The following is a 16,780-nucleotide window of genomic DNA, read 5'->3' as shown; positions in this document are numbered from 1 at the left end:
ATTGAACACCATTACAATTTCCATAATAATATATGTGATTTGTATCTACATTTACAAGGTAGCTATAAAATACATATTCGGAATAAATAAATCAAATAAATATAATTGTACACCATTATAAAAAATGACCAATAATTAAGTATTTTCTTTGATATTTTTAATAAATAATTTATTTTGTAAAAACAACTGACAATATTTTAATATTTTATGATTGACACACACACACACACACACACACACACACACACACACACACACACACACACACACACACACACACACACAGTACATACAGTACAAATCCTGTTTCCATATGAGTTGGGAAATTGTGTTAGATGTAAATATAAACGGAATACAATGATTTGCAAATCCTTTTCAACCCATATTCAATTGAATGCACTACAAAGACAAGATATTTGATGTTCAAATTCAAACTTTTTTTTTTTTTTGCAAATAATAATTAACTTAGAATTTCATGGCTGCAACACGTGCCAAAGTAGTTGGGAAAGGGCATGTTCACCACTGTGTTACATGGCGTTTCCTTTTAACAACACTCAGTAAACGTTTGGGAACTGAGGAGACACATTTTTTAAGCTTCTCAGGTGGAATTCTTTCCCATTCTTGCTTGATGTACAGCTTAAGTCCGGGGTCTCGGTTGTGGTATTTTAGGTTTCATATTGCGAAACACATTTTCAATGAGTGACAGGTCTGGACTACAGGCAGGCCAGTCTAGTACCCGCACTCTTTTACTATGAAGCCACGCTGTTGTAACACGTGCCTTGGCATTGTCTTGCTGAAATAAGCAGGGCCATCCATGATAACGTTGCTTGGATGGCAACATATGTTGCTCCAAAACCTGTATGTACCTTTCAGCATTAATGGCGCCTTCACAGATGTGTAAGTTACTCATGCCTTGGCACTAATACACCCCCATACCTTTACAGATGCTGGCTTTTCAACTTTGCGCCTTGAACAATCCGGATGGTTCTTTTCCTTGTTGGTCTGGAGGACACGACGTCCACAGTTTCCAAAAACAATTTGAAATGTGGACTCGTCAGACCACAAAACACTTTTCCACTTTGCATCAGTCCATCTTAGATGGGTGTTGTTGATAAATGGCTTTCGCTTTGCATAGTAGAGTTTTAACTTGCGCTTACAGATGTAGCAACGAACTGTAGTTACTGACAGTGGTTTTCTGAAGTGTTCCTGAGTCCATGTGGTGATATCCTTTACACAATGATGTCGCTTTTTGACGCAGTACTGCCTTAGGGATCGAAGGTCCGTAATATCATCGCTTACGTGCAATGATTTCTCCTGTTCACCTGAGGGATGTTTCAAATACAGTAAGTGTTTGATGAGCATTCCTCAACTTTCTGTCTTTTTTGCCACTTGTGCCAGCTTCTTTGAAACACGTTGCAGGCATCAAACTCCAAATGAGCTAATATTTGCAAAAAATAACGTTTTCCAGTTCGAACGTTAAGTATCTCGTCTTTGCAGTCTATTCAATTGAATATAGGTTGAAAATGATTTGCAAATCATTGTATTTTGTTTTTATTTATGATTTACACAACGTGCAAACTTCATTGGTTTTGGGGTTTGTATTTGTGCACTATTGACAAGTGATGTAACGAAAACTTGACCACCGAAAAAAGACTTTGGTCACCGAAAACCGCGCTGCCGAAACCGGATGTAAACAAAACGCACACCATTGTCTGGAGCGTTGCCAGCATATCTGCAATGTGGACGTGATTTGTATATTTGTAAGAAAATAAACTTGTCACATGGTGTTGGTGACGAACCCCAAGATGCGGAGAAGGCAGGCTTGGTACAGGAAAACATGATTTAATGTCCATAAAAATAAGGCAAAACACAAACCAGGAAACAGGCACAGGCAAACTGGAGACAGGGAACAGGAACGAGCAAACAGGAACTAGGAATAACTAACGGCTAACTGGATATGGCTAACAGGAAAACAAGAAGTTAGGAGACAGCAAACTGGAAATAGCTATAGGACTGCATGGCGGCGTCTGCTTGCCCACCGGACTGCATGGTGGCGGCGTCTGCTGGCCCACCGGAGATGATGGTTCCGTCTGTTGCAGACCCACTGGGGTGGGAAGTAGCTGTGCCTCCCCAGCTGTACAGCTACTCATAGCCCCCCCTCAGGGAACGGATCCCAGACGTCACCAGATAGGCCCACAGACAACAGGGGTGGGTGGGAGAGGGCTTGGAATGGCCGAACTTTTCTTTAATTTAGCCATTAGCGCTACAATCCCGTCAAGCCTCTCCGCCATCGAAATCTCTGCGGGGTATTCTGGCTGGAGTATTCTGTCACATGGTGTTGGTGACGAACCCCAAGATGCAGAGAAGGCAGGCTTGGCACAGGAAAACATGATTTAACGTCCATAAAAATATGGCAAAACACTAGTGATGGGTCCGGCAACACCGATGCATCGGTGCATGCGTCGAGCTCATAGAGCAAAACCCTGTGTCGGTGCGCGTACCGCTTTTAGAAAGTCACGTGACCAATCATGAGCTGTTTCGGTCCGATACGCGAACTGTGTCGCACTGACGCCTCCTCTGTGCCCTGTGAGCGGGTCTTTTCTACAGCCGGAGAAATAATAACTAAGAAGAGAAATCGTCTAAAATTTAATATGTTGGAAAAACTGTTTTTTTTTTAAAATAAAAATGTGTTAAAAAAAAATAAATAAATAAAAAAAAAAATCCCAGTCCACAAGCATCCTCATTCACAACACGTTCTCTTAGATTTCCATGTTATGATACATGTTCACATTATTTATTGACTGTATCTAAAAAAGATACAAATATATTCTTATTTTAATGAAGATATGAAATAATCCTAAACGAAATACAATGACTTGGTTTATATTATTGTATATACTAGGTCATAAAATCAGTGTCAGTTGCCTGTAGAGATGTTTAATGTCCAGCAGATGTCAGTATTTAGTGCCACAGTATCAATACAGTTTTGCAATGTGTCGAAACGCTTCATGACGCCTCATCAACCCAACACAAACCAGGAAACAGGTACAGGCAAACTGGAGACAGGGAACAGGAACGAGCAAACAGGAACTAGGAATAAGTAACGGCTAACTGGATACAGCTAACAGAAAAACAAGAAGTTAGGAGACAGCAAACTGTAAATTGCTATAGGAACTATTAAACAGGAACAGCTTACCGCAAACAAAGACATCGACAAGTATCAGCTCGAACGACAAGTAGTAGACATCGACAATCACATCGACAATCAATACTCCAGCCCTGACTGGAGGTCAAAGCAGGTCTAAATAGCAGCTGGCTGATTGACACCAGGTGTGGCCAGGTGCCAATCAGCCGCAGCTGCTCAGGGAGACTAGCAGGAAACTGAACCAAAATAAGAGCGCTTACAGGAAATAAAGACAGAGGGAAAACCAAAACATAACTAAACTGTCAGTGACAAACCTGACAAAACTAGAGCAACAGCACAAAGCAAGATTGACGTCATGCTCGCTGCGGCTCTTTTCTTTCGTCAGGGACATCTAAGTACAGAAGTAGACTCTGTTTTTAATTTTAAAAAAGTCGTTAAAAGTCTGTAAACACTTGAAAAATTCACAACAGAGTACCTTGTACAATAAGCCGCAACAGTTAAAAATATGGCAAAACGATTAAAAAAAATATATATGTTAATACTAATTAATAATAACAGATTTGCTTGAAATGCAAGTATACATTTTTGTAGCCATTTTAAAGAAAATCATATCATCATAGCAAATTATGCAAATTACTCAATGACGTCATGGTAACCACACCCCCACTGGTATCTTGGCAGTTTAGGGGAAACCCTGAAATATGTACAGTATATTCCAAAATAAGATGTTTACAAATATCCAATGAAATATTTATATATTAAAATCTTATTAATCATGGTAGTACAACTGTGTTTCTTTCATTACATATTTATTTCATTAATTAAACACATTTACTTTTGGATCATGTAATACGATATAATATATTATTATTTAATAAATAGATATGTTATGCTTCCCAAATGAAACATGCCACAACAATGCCACATTAACTATCATTTAAAAACTGCCACACATTCTACCAAATAAAATATGTGAAATGAAAAATAAAAATAAAACTGTTCAAATAATCAATTGAAAAATACAAAAATGACAGATGAATGAAAATAGAATAATAAAAAAATTACAAAAATATACATCATATTGCATACACTCATTCATACTGGCTTTTCAGTTTAACGACCACTTCTACACAATCTAATTGGGAATATTTGTATTTGAGCAACAATCCCAATTTAATAGGAAAATGTACAAAAAAAGAGACTAGCTAGTATGAATTCCAACTATATGAGCACCATTTTAACTATATTTTACGACAAAAACACTATATTACAACATACGCACACAAAAAAGAACTTGACTGAACTTATGACGACTAAACTGGTGAGCAAAGGCGATTAGTCTGCTTTCAGCTTGGCCATGAAAAGGATTTATGTCATAAAATCCATTAAAAAAAGCAACTTAGAGAGATGTTTTAAAGCCATATACTATAGGCTGCACACTTAGTGGCTACATTAAATCCCCACAAGAGAAACTTGTCTGAAGTGCAGAAAATTAATGCCGAGCTCGGCAGTTTTTCTTCTTTTTTTTTCTTCTCTGCTGCATTATGAGAAATATGGAAGCCCCCTTCCCGTATATGCTCACCAGTCAATAAGCACACTGTCAATAACACTCCTGAATGTATAGTTTCTATTAAGTCCACAGTCTTCTACTTGGTTTTAATTAAAAATGAGAACAGTGATGGACTTTTATCTGCGCGTGTCACAACAATGCTAATGAATTGGCGTGCTGTTAGCACATGAATCAATGACAGTATGGCACAGATGAATCTCATGTGTTAAAAAAAGCATAAACAGATCAATGCTTATGGTTGACATAACCCTTCCTACTGTGTGTGTGTGTGCGTGTGCGTGTGTGTGTGTGGCCACCTTGCAACCAGAGATGTAACACAAGCTCATTTAACATATGGCATCTTTACCATTGGAGAGGTAAACACAGTGGGGAGGCCGACAGAATAGTCAAACACACGCCTCACTATGTAACTCCCTGTGGACACACACACACACACACACACACACACACACACACGCGCGCACACGCACGCACGCGCGCGGACACACACACACACACACACACGCAGACACACAATGAGGGAAATTTCCTTACAAAGACTCAGTGGCCAATGGTGAAAAATAAAAATAAAGTCATGACCTCACACACACAGGATAATTTTTCCAAAATAGGTGAGATGTCAAAATGGCTGCACATTACAATAGAAACACAAGATCTAACATGCACACACAGTCCAAAGTCAATGAAAGTAGACAGTATTCTCAAATGTTCTTACAAAGGGTCCCACAATGAAGGTGGCACATCAAAAGTTGTACCACGCAAAGACAGAAAGAGTCATACACAGGCACATGTTCCTGTGTGGGCCAGGCAAAAATGTCCTTTCAAAGACAAATTGCATTTTTTTTCCTAACGACCTGTCCAATAGAACCCAATGCGTCCAGTTTGCTGAGTCTTCCTCGTCTTTCCTCCCTGTATTAAATAAAGGGTGTACCTTAGGGTTTCCTATTAGATCCGTAGTTGTTTTCCATCTACCGTATTTTTCGGAGTATAAGTCGCACCGGAGTATAAGTCGCACCGGCCGAAAATGCATAATAAAGAAGGAAAAAAACATATATAAGTCGCACTGGAGTATAAGTCGCATTTTTGGGGGAAATTTATTTGATAAAACCCAACACCAAGAATAGACATTTGAAAGGCAATTTAAAATAAATAAATGGTAAATGATAAATGGGTTGTACTTGTATAGCGCTTTTCTACCTTCAAGGTGAACAACAGGCTGAACAAGTGTACGTTATATGAGGCATAAATAACCAACTGAGAACGTGCCTGGTATGTTAACGTAACATATTATGGTAAGAGTCATTCAAATAACTATAACATATAGAACATGCTATACATTTACCAAACAATCTGTCACTCCAAATCGCTAAATCTGATGAAATCTTATACGTCTAGTCTCTTTCGTGAATGAGCTAAATAATATTATTTGATATTTTACGGTAATGTGTTAATCATTTCACACATAAGTCGCTCCTGAGTATAAGTCGCACTGCGATTTATAGTCCGAAAAATACAGTATGTAAATAATCTCTGTGGTAATGTGTCGGATGCTGCATTTAATTTTTATGCAGATGATGCGGTCATATACTGTTCATCCCCTGCTGTAGCGCAAACATTTGAGCTCCTGCAGTCTGCTTTTGATGTTGTTTAGTGCCAGCTGACTCAGCTGAGACTGGTTCTAAATGCAGATAAATCTAAGGTGATGTTATTTTTAAAAGGGAAACGACTGCCATTGAACATTGCAAAGATATCAACTGCTCTTAAGGTTGAACTTGCAATGGTCACCACATACAAGTACTTGGGGATTGTTGTTGATAAGAACTTGTCTTTTAAATCACACATAAAAAAAACTTGTGGCTAAACTGAAAATGAAATTTAGCTTTTTTCTTTAGAAACAAGTCCTGTTTTTACCTACTAGTTAGAAAATGATTGATTCTGGCCACTTTTATGCCTTTGCTAGATTATGGAGACTTGCTTTTTATGAATGCACCCTACACTTATTTGAAAAAACTGGATACTGAATATCACTGTGCCTTACATTTTATTACTGGTTGTGGCAACCTTGTCCATCATTGCACTTTGTATGCAAAAGCAAACTGATCGCAGATTTTCTCGATGGACGGTTTTAATATATAAATCCCTTCCTGGTCTGGTTCCCCCTTATTTATGTTCTTTTATGTGTAGACACTCTAGTCGCTACGGTTTTAATGTCACAGGACATCCTTGGCGTATTGGTTCCTGGAGCCAACACAAGTCTCTGTAAAAAAAAATGCTGCTCCATGGTCATATAATGAATTACAAAAGGATCTGAGGCTACCTGAACTCATCACTTTGGGGGAATTTCAGGCCATTTTAAAAGATCGAGAAGATGTTTCCATTGCAAACTGTACTTGTTTTTAAGATGTTTTAATTGAAACATTTTATTTTTTACCTATTGCATGTTTTTATGTTTATGTTGTAATTTGTACTTTTAACTATTGTGTGTGACTGCTCCTGTTTTTTGTTGTTCTATTTAAAAAAAACAAAAAACATTTACACAAACAATTTACGCAATGTACATGTAAGCGAATACACCACAGCGTCAATTTCGGTCCTTCAATAATGGCTATTTCTTTGGAATCAAAATATATATATTCATTCAGCTGAGATAGGCTCCAGCACCCCCGTGACCCCGAACGGGACAAGCGGTAGCAAATGGATGGATGGATATTACATATAACCTATTATTTGCGCAATCGTGACTAGTGATGCACCAAAAATCTTGACGTCGAAAAAAGATTTTGTTTACTTTGGAAGTTGTTTACATCGACTTCCACTGGCAGGCTGCATATTTCCCTGCGCACACGGATGACGTAGCTCACCCAAAGCGGAGAAAAAAGTCACATTCGGGTCGAGGTACTGAACCCCACCAGTTTCATATGCGCATTCACCGAACCCTTCTTTAGTGAACAATAAAATGTTTTTGTTGTTAATTTTATCTTAATTTATAAATATTAACCATGAAATTATGTTATTATATTAAAGAAATACTAATAAAGATATATTTTACAAACAAACTTACAGGAATGTACACATGATCCCATGTTTGCATCTTATTGTGTAACATGTGAATGTTTTAGTGGGAACTAAATGCGATATCTGAAAGGGGTACAAATTATTTCCAAAGCAGGAACCCCACCCAGACATACAATACTAGTACACAGCTCATGAAAAACAATATTTTTTGTTATTGTCATTGTAATTGGGCCAAAATATTTATATTAGAAAGTAATCTCATGGAAATGACTGCTGCCATTTGATTATACAGTTGTGCTCATAAGTTTACCTCGACTCGACCATGCAGCCAATTTTTCTTCAAGTGCCTCCTTATTGTGCATCTTGAAACAGCCACACCACAATTTATCAGAGAGTCTTATATTTCAGCTGAAGTTGTTTGTGGATTTTTCTTTGCATCTCGAACAATTTTCCTGGCAGTTGTGGCTGAAATCTTTGCTGGTCTACCTGAATCTCTTATGTTCCACTTCTTAATCAGCGTTTGAACACTGCTGATTGGCATTCTCAATTCCTTGGCTATCTTGTTGTACCCCTTTCCTGTTTTATGCAGTTCAATTACCTTTTCTCGCAGATCCTTTGACAATTATTTTTGCCTTCCCCATGACTCAGAATCCAGAAACATCTGTGCAGCACTGGATGAAAGATGCAATGGTCTGTCAGAAGCCCAGAAACTCACTGACCTTTTATACACAAACATTAATTACAAACAAACATGTCACAGGTGAGGATTGGAACCTTGATTAGCCATTCAAACCTGTTTGTGTCAACTTTTGTGCATGTTATCAGATCAAAGTCACTGGGGTATGTAAACTTTTGATCAGGGTCATTTGGGTACTTTCTTTTGTCATTTTGATTTAAAAAGAGTAAACACAGTTGTTTGCCAATAAATAGCTTCACACAACCATTAAGCATGAGTGGAAGCAAGGTTTTTGTGTTATCATTCATATTCTCTGAAGAATGGCCAATAAATCATAAATTCTCCCAGGGTATGTAAACTTATGAGCACGACTGTAATAATAAAACATTTAACTTGTTATTTAGTCAGGTTCGGGACCGGTCTGCTGCTGGTGTGGCCACAGTGCATGTACACGTCTAACGTCGCTCACGTGCTCCACTGAATGCTCAAGGAGTTTTTGCCTTTGCTCACGCATATGGAAAATTAGAGGGAACATTGTTTGGGGGTATCTATAATACGCCGATAGGGAGAAGTTTTTATTTACACGATGAGTCGGGTGTGTCTTGACCTCCGCGGCGGAGGCTCCGCCGAACCCCTGAGGCCGACCGACTCACCGAATCCCTAGGGTTCGATCGAACCCAGGTTAAGAACCACTGGTTTAAACTGAAGTCACATTTAAAAAGATCACATTTGAAGCCCTTTGGAGTGTTTAGACTGGCAAAATAAATCCGATCTGTGTCACTTGATGAGAAAAAAAATCTAATTTGGTGTGCGGTGTAAACCGGGCCGAGAGCAGTGATTCTCAAACTGTAGAGGTGTTCAACTAGTGGCACTCAGGCTCCATCTAGTATTACACCAAAGACTCACTTGATTAAAGTACAGTGATTTATTTTCCTATATTCAAACACAATGTTACTGTTCAAACTGTGTGTAATTTCACAGTGGCAAAAAATATAAAATATACTTGTTAAATAAAACCTCTGCCTTGTTTTTAATGAATACTTAGGCCTTCTACGCTACCACATTTTGATGTTGGTCATAATGGTGGTAAGTGATGTGAATTATATTAAAAATAACATTTTCTCTAAGATGTCCTTTTAAAGACCATAAAACTTTTCCACACAGATTTGCAAGGCATGACCAAGAAGAAGTACAACAATGTTGACTTGGAGTCTTTACTATAAATCGCCCCCAAAAAATGTCCTGCGTCTTTTCTCCCCAAGTTGTAAGGCTGTTGAGGAGTTAGACGCGTGGAAGCAGCACTAATAACCAAGGTGGTGCTGGGCTGTGAGAGAGCAGCCATAAAGGAGCTGTTAGGGTACATTAGGTGGGCCTGAGGGGCTTCAAGCTTCATTAATGTTTCAGCAGGAGATGGGCGAAGGGGTGGGGGGGCTTTGCATGCACAAGTCTTACTTTGACTGTAATGTCAAAAATCATTTTGCATTGGAAAAAACCAAGCACGCATCAAGTGCTTCATTCACACACAACACAGACGCTCCTCACCTTTGAGCCTTAAACCCTTGGGAGGGGCCTGAATGAGGTCAGGGCCAATTATCTGCCCGGCAACAGAGGTGGATCACATAGGTGGAAGTTTGACCTCGCGTCTCATCATAAAATCAACATCTCTAATAAGGTGGGTAGGGGTCATACAGGGTCATTTGGAAATATTCTACAGAATTTACTAGAATACTGTACAACAAGTATTTAAAGGGAAATATTGGAGATACAGGCTTTTCACCATAACTTGTCATCATGTAATTACACTTATCATTGGAGACAATTTAATCAAATTATGTACATAAAATGAGACAATTTGACATATGTTTAGGGCAGAGGTCGGCAACCCAAAATGTTGAAAGAGCCATATTGGACCAAGAATACAAAAAACTAATCTGTCTGGAGCCGCATAAAATGAAAAGCCGTATATAAGTCTTATAATGAAGGCAACACATGACGTAAGTGTCTATATTAGCTATATTAGTCTACTATCAAAATGACTATGTGTCGCAGGCTGAAGCAAATCTTCCTTGACAGAAATTTTGAAATGTAATATTTATTCTACACACTCTTACAACATTAGAAATCATTAGTAAATCAGAGGCTACTTGGAAGGTGAGATAACTCCTGGAAATTACTGGCTTTTAATGGCCAAAGGTATAGATGTGTGTGTCCAAGTTCAAGGAAACGGCGGGCTGTCTTCTTTTAATAGATTTTGTACAATCTTTGGCAAGCTAGGTAATGTTTGCTGTGGTCTGGAACAACGTGGCACACAAACAACCATCTGAAATGCAGCCAATATTACATACAGATAATGTGTCATGAGCAGTGTTGGGTTAGTTACTGAAAACCAGTAACTAGTTACAGTTACTAGTTACTTTATTTCAAATGTAACTCTGTTACTAACTCAGTTACTTACACCAAAAAGTAATGTGTTACTGTGAAAAGTAACTATTTAGTTACTTTTTTTCCCCCCTTTTTTTTTTTAAAGCTCTCATTAATGCCCTTTTAGCCTTCATTTCAGTACTGTTATTGCACTGGAGAATAATACAATATGTTGATCAACTTGACATGCATTTGCATCACTGAACTCTGCTAGGCAATGTGGTCTACATACAACACACAAAGACAAAGATATGTTTCAAAGGGCCAATTTATTTCAGGCCAGAACAAATTGACAAAAGTATTTTAAATAGCTGCAACATAACATACATAAGTAACAAACAGCATAATAACAACATAGCTGTAAACCTGGCTTCACCTAAGGAAGGGACACGTGACATACACAAAGCCTAACCAGGCAGATTTGAATTGTTGTTTTGGGCAGTAGACGGGATCTTTGATCCAAGACACAACTTACATTTAACTAAAAATGTTATTTTCTTTGTGCTCGACAAAAAAAAGAAGTGAGAATATCTCCATGTTAAGACACTCGAGTCTGCGGCTCCGTTGTTCGTAAACACAGACACGCCCCCCTCTCACCTCCCCACACCCACACCCAGACACACACACAGAGCACGCCTCCGGCTTGTGACACAAGAACATTCAGAAGGACGACACTGCAGCGCTCCAATAAAACACACTCAGATCTTCTGTTTCTAGCCGATACTACATAAAAAAATAACGTAAAATAACGCAGTAACGCATCATGTAGTAACGGTAACTGAGTTACTGAATATAAAAAATAACGCGTTAGATTACTAGTTACCGCCGAAACTAACAGCGTTACAGTAACGCGTTACAAAGTAACCAACACTGGTCATGAGACATGCAAAACTAAAATATATACAAAGAGGGTAAATGTAAAGGATTTTAAATGAGCTCAAATATACCTACAAATGAGGCATAATGATGCAATATGTACATGCAGCTAGCCTAAATAGCATGTTAGCAACGATTAGCTTGCAGTCATGCAGTGACCAAATATGCCTGATTAACACTCCAACCAGTCAATAACATCAACAAAGCGCACCTTTGCGCATTCACGCACAGCATAAAACTTTTGTTGGACAAAATGAGACATTGAAGGAGTGGAAGATTTTACATGTAAACAAACTGTTGTGTCGCAGTCCACACTATGGTGAGTTCAAGAACCACCGAAATTAGTAGGACAAAACGATGTTAACCAAATACTGTCATCAGTGAAGCATACACACAAACATATTAAAGGCCTACTGAAATGAATTTTTTTTATTTAAACGGGGATAGCAGATCCATTCTATGTGTCATACTTGATCATTTCGCGATATTGCCATATTTTTGCTGAAAGGATTTAGTAGAGAACATCGACGATAAAGTTCGCAACTTTTGGTCGCTGGTAAAAAAAAGACCTTGCCTGTACCGGAAGTAGCGTGACGTCACAAGTTGAAAGTCTCCTCACATTTCCCCATTGTTTACACCAGCAGCGAGAGCGATTCGGACCGAGAAAGCGACGATTACCCCATTAATTTGAGCGAGGATGAAAGATTCGTGGATGAAAAACGTGAGAGTGAAGTATTAGAGTGCAGTGCAGGACGTATCTTTTTTCGCTCTGACCGTAACTTAGGTACAAGGGCTCATTGGATTCCACACTCTCTCCTTTTTCTATTGTGGATCACGGATTTGTATTTTAAACCACCTCGGATACTATATCCTCTTGAAAATGAGAGTCGAGAACGCGAAATGGACATTCACAGTGACTTTTATCTCCACGACAATACATCAGCGAAGCACTTTAGCTACGGAGCTAACGTGATAGCATCGTGCTTAACTGCAGATAGAAACAAAAGAAATAAGCCTCTGACTGGAAGGATAGACAGAATATCAACAATACTACCAAACTCTGGACCTGTAACCACACGGTTAATGCTGTACCGCCTGACGAAGACTAGCAATGCTGTTGCTAACGACGCCATTGAAGCTAACTTAGCTACGGGACCTCGATAGAGCTATGCTAATAACATTAGCTCTCCACCTACGCCAGCTCTCATCTGCTCATCAACACCAGTGCTCACCTGCGTTACAGCGATCGACGACGCGACGAAGGACTTCACCCGATCATCGATGCGGTCGGCGGCTAGCGTCGGATAGCGCGTCTGCTATCCAAGTCAAAGTCCTCCTGGTTGTGTTGCTGTAGCCAGACGCTAATACACCGATCGCACCTACAGGTATCTTCTTTCCAGTCTCCATTGTTCATTAAACAAATTGCAAAAGATTCACCAACACAGATGTCCAGAATACTGTGGAATTTAGCGATGAAAAAAAGACGATTTAAGCTGGCGACCGACCTATTTCAAAATGTCTGATTCAACTACTGACGTCACACGCATACGTCATCATACCTATGGGTTGTACTTGTATAGCGCTTTTCTACCTTCAAGGTACTCAAAGCGCTTTGACACTACTTCCACATTTACCCATTCACACACACATTCACACACAGACGTTTTCAACCGGAAGTTTCCCGGGAAATTTAAAATTGCACTTTATAAGTTAACCGGCTGTATTGGCATGTGTTGCAATGTTAAGATTTCATCATTGATATATAAACTATCAGACTGCGTGGTCGGTAGTAGTGGGTTTCAGTAGGCCTTTAAACGGTGGGCTTTCTCATAAGTGGGAATGTTAATGTCATGTTTGTCTACAAACAAAAAACATACTAAAACCAAAAAAATATTTTCCCCCCATCTTTTTCCATTTTCAACCCTTTTTTAAAAATGCTCCAGGGAGCCACTAGGGCGGCACTAAAGAGAGCCACGGGTTGCTGACCGCCGGTTTAGGGTAACACAAAGAAAGGTTGTTAGCTATGAAAACAACAAAAAAGGAGGTACATGCGTTCATCAAATCAAAAATTGTAGTGGTCTTACCTTTATTTTTAAATCTGAAGTACATCCACCTTTCCTTCTTCAGGTAAAAGGTGTGATCACCCTCTGTTTGGTTTAAAGAGGTTTTTGAGGATATATAGTCCTCCATCATTCAGAAGAATATTAAAATATAATTTCTGCACACAAACTGTTCCTGACTAGCGAAGATGTTCATTAGCACTGTTGTTAAATGAAAATAAACTTATTCTCTGAAAAGCCAAGGTAGTGACAAGCACCTGCTAGCTCACGTACGCCCCCTTTTCATGATGACTTACAGTGTGGCGACTCAGAGTACTACAGCACTTTGCAGTGTGATTTTTCTGTATTACTCCTTTGATGGATTTATGGAGCCTATTCAAAAATTCTGTGCAAAAACTAAAAGACGAGTGGGCACATTTAGAGGATAAAATTAAGAAAATGACAGTTTTTTGGACCAAAGAAAGTGGAGATACAGTACAAGTATCTCATGGGTGCAATTTAGTAGAATAACATACATAAAGCAATAGACAACTGGAAATATTTTGGGTAAAGAAAATTGGTCAGACGTTTTGTCATATATTGCCATTAAAGAACCTATTCCACAAGAATGTTGTGGAATAATGTACAAAAAGTCACAGATAACTGGACAAATGTTGTGCAAAGAAAGGTATTTTAAATGTAGATACATGCTTTCCGTTATATAGCAATTTTATATTTTACAGTCATTTATATATTATTAGTTATTATTTATTAATTATGGATGGAAAACACATACTGGACAAACAAAGAATTAAAAAAAATAAAATAAAAACATTCATTTGGAGATACAGTATGTTCTTTTAACTGGACATCATTCAACTTAAGCTACATGTTTCACACAACTTAGAATAATTGTGTACAAAAAGTGACATATTTTTATGTTAACATAGAAAAGAAATAAAAGCAATAACCAAACTGGAGATACCAGCCTATTCCACAATAATTTAGTGGAATAATGTACAAAAAGTAACATACATACAACAGGACATATTATGGGGTTAACAAAAAGAATGTAGTTTTTATAATAGATATAGAATTAGAGATACATGTCTGTAATCGGACAGTTGTCATTTAATTTATTGCTATCATTACACTTAAAGCAACATATTCTACACATTTTAGTCGAATTGTGTACAAAAAGTAACAGACGACGGAACATATTTTGGGGTTAACAGAAATAAAAGTATTTTTGGGGATAAAAACATAGAATTGGAGATACATGCTTTTAATGGACAGCACTCATTTTATTGTTTGCTATCATTACACTTAAAATAGCAGTAGAGTGGAAAAATAATTTTACTTTATTTGTGTTTTATTGTATCCTATAAACCACATCCAATTGTATTTGCAATCTGCAAAGTATATGAAAATATAGTTTAAACATCACAAAATGCCACAAATTCAGTCAGCCATTTTGAATATCCATCCATCCATCCATCCATCTTCTTCCGCTTATCCGAGGTCGGGTCGCGGGGGCAGCAGCCTAAGCAGGGAAGCCCAAACTTCCCTCTCCCCAGCCACTTCGTCCAGCTCCTCCCGGGGGATCCCGAGGCGTTCCCAGGCCAGCCGGGAGACATAGTCTTCCCAACGTGTCCTGGGTCTTCCTCGTGGCCTCCTACCGGTCGGACATGCCCTAAACACCTCCTTAGGGAGGCGCTCGGGTGGCATCCTGACCAGATGCCCGAACCACCTCATCTGGCTCCTCTCAATGTGGAGGAGCAGCGGCTTTACTTTGAGCTCCCCCCGGATGACAGAGCTTCTCACCCTATCTCTAAGGGAGAGACCCGCCACCCGGCGGAGGAAACTCATTTCGGCCGCTTGTACCCGTGATCTTGTCCTTTCGGTCATAACCCAAAGCTCATGACCATAGGTGAGGATGGGAACGTAGATCGACCGGTAAATTGAGAGCTTTGCCTTCCGGCTCAGCTCCTTCTTCACCACAACGGATCGATACAGCGTCCGCATTACTGAAGACGCCGCACCGATCCGCCTGTCGATCTCACGATCCACTCTTCCCTCACTCGTGAACAAGACTCCGAGGTACTTGAACTCCTCCACTTGGGGCAAGATCTCCTCCCCAACCCGGAGATGGCACTCCACCCTTTTCCGGGCGAGAACCATGGACTCGGACTTGGAGGTGCTGATTCTCATCCCAGTCGTTTCACACTCAGCTGCGAACCGATCCAGTGAGAGCTGAAGATCCTGGCCAGATGAAGCCATCAGGACCAAATCATCTGCAAAAAGCAGAGACCTAATCCTGCAGCCACCAAACCGGATCCCCTCAACGCCTTGACTGCGCCTAGAAATTCTGTCCATAAAAGTTATGAACAGAATCGGTGACAAAGGGCAGCCTTGGCGGAGTCCAACCCTCACCGGAAACGTGTCCGACTTACTGCCAGCAATGCGAACCAAGCTCTGACACTGATCATACAGGGAGCGGACCGCCACAATCAGACAGTCCGAAACCCCATACTCTCTGAGCACTCCCCACAGGACTTCCCGAGGGACACGGTCGAATGCCTTCTCCAAGTCCACAAAGCACATGTAGACTGGTTGGGCAAACTCCCATGCACCCTCAAGGACCCTGCCGAGAGTATAGAGCTGGTCCACAGTTCCACGACCAGGACGAAAACCACACTGTTCCTCCTGAATCCGAGGTTCGACTATCCGGCGTAGCCTCCTCTCCAGTACACCTGAATAGACCTTACCGGGAAGGCTGAGGAGTGTGATCCCACGATAGTTAGAACACACCCTCCGGTTCCCCTTTTTAAAGAGAGGAACCACCACCCCGGTCTGCCAATCCAGAGGTACTGCCCCCGATGTCCACGCGATGCTGCAGAGTCTTGTCAACCAAGACAGCCCTACAGCATCCAGAGCCTTAAGGAACTCCAGGCGGATCTCATCCACCCCCGGGGCCTTGCCACCGAGGAGCTTTTTAACTACCTCGGCAACCTCAGCCCCAGAAATAGGAGAGCCCA

General features: G+C 39.9%; 1 protein-coding gene across 2 annotated transcripts in view; it reads right to left on the bottom strand.

The window, feature by feature from the left end:
• Positions 1-13,861, bottom strand: part of slco5a1 (solute carrier organic anion transporter family member 5A1) — an 87,056-nt gene extending 73,195 nt beyond the window's left edge. Inside the window, exon 1 of one of the 2 annotated variants that reach the window (XM_061965404.1) lies at positions 13,788-13,861. The gene's annotated coding sequence lies outside the window, so the exon portion shown is untranslated. Of the gene's footprint in view, positions 1-3,196; positions 3,290-13,787 lie in introns of those variants that run through there. The other variant, XM_061965402.1, reaches the window with a different exon arrangement.
• Between the last annotated feature and the right edge of the window lie 2,919 nt (positions 13,862-16,780).

This window comes from Nerophis lumbriciformis, linkage group LG07 (assembly GCF_033978685.3).
Source record: "Nerophis lumbriciformis linkage group LG07, RoL_Nlum_v2.1, whole genome shotgun sequence".
Lineage (NCBI taxonomy): Eukaryota > Metazoa > Chordata > Actinopteri > Syngnathiformes > Syngnathidae > Nerophis > Nerophis lumbriciformis.
This window is presented reverse-complemented; position numbering and strand designations above follow the sequence as displayed.